This window comes from Suricata suricatta, chromosome 8 (assembly GCF_006229205.1).
Source record: "Suricata suricatta isolate VVHF042 chromosome 8, meerkat_22Aug2017_6uvM2_HiC, whole genome shotgun sequence".
In the NCBI taxonomy this organism is placed as follows: domain Eukaryota; kingdom Metazoa; phylum Chordata; class Mammalia; order Carnivora; family Herpestidae; genus Suricata; species Suricata suricatta.
The window spans coordinates 102,065,495-102,068,215 of NC_043707.1; positions in this window are offsets into that span (position 1 = coordinate 102,065,495).

The window sequence follows — 2,721 nt, forward strand, 5'->3', positions numbered from 1 at the left end:
ACTTCTTTTTCAGTAATTAGAAAAGTCTTAAAATCATTCACTCATTCTTTGGTCAAGTTAGCCAACCTCTCTGTGCCTCAGTTTCCTCATCAGTAAAATAAGATAATAATAGATCCTATATTATGGGATTGTTAGTAAGATTAAATGAGTTAATATATGTATTATGTTAACTTAAAACAGTGCTTCGCACATAATAAACACTGTTAGTTTTTGTTATTATTATTGTATTAAAAATTGTCATACATTAGCACTCCATTATTTGTTTAATGTTTATTTTTGAGAGGGGAGAGAGAGAGAGAGAGAGAGAGAGAGAGAGAGAGAGAGAGAGAGAGAGAGAGAGAGAGAATGAGTGAGGGACGGGCAGAGAGAAAGGGGGACAGAGGATCCAAAGAGGGCTCCATGCTGACAGCAGTGAGCCTGATGAAGGGCATGAACTCATGAACCGGGAGGTCATGACTTGAGCAGAAGTCAGAAGCTCAACTGACTGAGCCACCCAGGTGCCTCAAGGACTCATGAGTATTGTTTGCATCATTATGTTCATTCTCTTTGCGTAAAGTATTTTTTCTTTTTATTTATTTTTTTTTTTATTAAAAATTTTTTTTGATGTTTTATTAATTTTTGATACTGGAGAGACAGAGCATGAGAGGGGGAGGGGAAGAGAGAGAAGGAGACACAGAACTGGAAGCAGGCTCCAGGCTCTGAGCTAGCTGTCAGCACAGAGCCTGACGCGGGGTTCGAACCCACGAATGTGAGATCTGACCTGAGCCGAAGTCGGAGGCTTAACCGACTGAGCCACCCAGGTGCCCCTTTTTTTTCTTTTTTTAAAATTTTTATTTTTAATTGTGATAAAACTCCTGACATGAAATTTATTAACCATTTCTAAGAGCACAGTTCAGTAGTATTAAGTACGTTTACATTGTGATGCCAACAGATCTGCAAAACTTTTTCATTTTGCAAAACAGAACCTGCTACCCTAACCTTCCCTACCCCCCATCTAGCCCGTGGCAACCACCACTCTACTTTCCATCTCTATGATCTTGACTACTATAGATATTTGATATAAGTAACACATCATTCAGTTCATACAGTATTTGTCTTTTTGTGACTGTCTGATTTAACTTAGCATACTGTCCTCATAATGTTGTAACAATAACAGAATTTCTTTCCTTTGTAAGGCTGAATCATATCCCATTGTACGTACAAACCACATTTTGTTTATCCATTCATCTTTTGATGGACATTTGGGTTGCTTCCATCTTTTGGCTATTGTAAATAAAGCTCCTATGAACATGGAATATCTCTTTTAGATTCAACTTTCAATTATTTTGGATATATACCCATATGCTGGATCACATGGTAATTCTAGTTTTGATTTTTTTGAGGAACCCCCATATTATCTGCCAATCATTTTACACTCTTGACAGTGCACAAGTCTTCCAATTTCTCCACAACCTCACCAACATATTATTTTATATGTAAGCAACATGTTATATAACCAATACATTACTTTCTGTGTGTTTTTTTATAGTAGGCATGCTAATGGGTGTGAGGTGATATCTCATTGTGGTTTCTGTTTGCATTTTCCTGATGATGAGTGGTGTTGAGCATCTTTTCATGTGTCTCTTGGATATCTAGCTCTCTTCTTTGGAGAAATGTTTGTTCATGTCTTCTGACCCCTTTTAATTAGATTATTTGGGTTTGGGGTGTTGAGTTGTTAGTTCTTTATATATTTTACTTATTTTTTCATTTTGAGAGAAAGAGCACAAGTAGGAGGGAGAAAGAGAGAGAGAGAGAGAGAGAGAGAGAGAGAGAGACAGAGAGGGAGGGAGAGAGAGAGAGACTGGGAGAGAATATTAAGCAGGCTCACTCTCAGTGCAGAGCCTGATGCAGGGCTATATCCCATGACCTTGGGATCATGACCTGAGCCTAAATCAAAAGTTAGATGATCAACTGACTGAGCACCAGACATCCTTTTGATATATTTTAGACACAAACCCTTTATCAGATTCATATGCCATTTGCAAATATCTTCCTCCATTCAGTAGATTATCTTTAGTTTTGTTGGTTATTTTGCTGTGCAGAAGCTTTGTATTTTGATGTAGTCCCAATAGTTTATTTTTGCTTTTATTTTCCTTGCCTCGGGAGACACATCTGGAAAAACATTGTTACAGCTAGTGTTGAGAAATTACTTCCAGGATTTTTATGATTTCAGGCTTCACATTTTGAATTTATTTTTGTGTTTGGTGTAAGAAAGTGGTCTTATTTCATTCTTTTTCATGTGGCTGTCCAGTTTTCCCAGCACCATTTTGTGGAAGAGACTGTCTTTTTCCCGCTGCATATTCTTTCCTGCTTTGTTGAAAATCAGTTGACCTTATAATCATGAGTTTGTTTCTGGGCTCTCTACTCAGTCCTATTGACGTGTGTGTCTATTTTCATCCCGGTACATAGTGCCTTGATTACTACAATTTTGTAGTATATGTGGGAATCTAGGATTATGATACTTCCAATTTTGTTTTTCATTTTCAAGCTCTGTTGTCTATTCGGGGTCTTTGTGGTTTCATATAAATTTTAGGATTATTTGTTCTAGTTCGGTGATAAAAGCTGTTGATAGTTGCTAGGGATTACATTAAATCTGTAGATTGCTTTGGGTAGTAGACATTTTAACAACACTTGTTTTTTCATCTCACGAGCAGGGAATATCTTTCCATTTGTTTGTGTCAT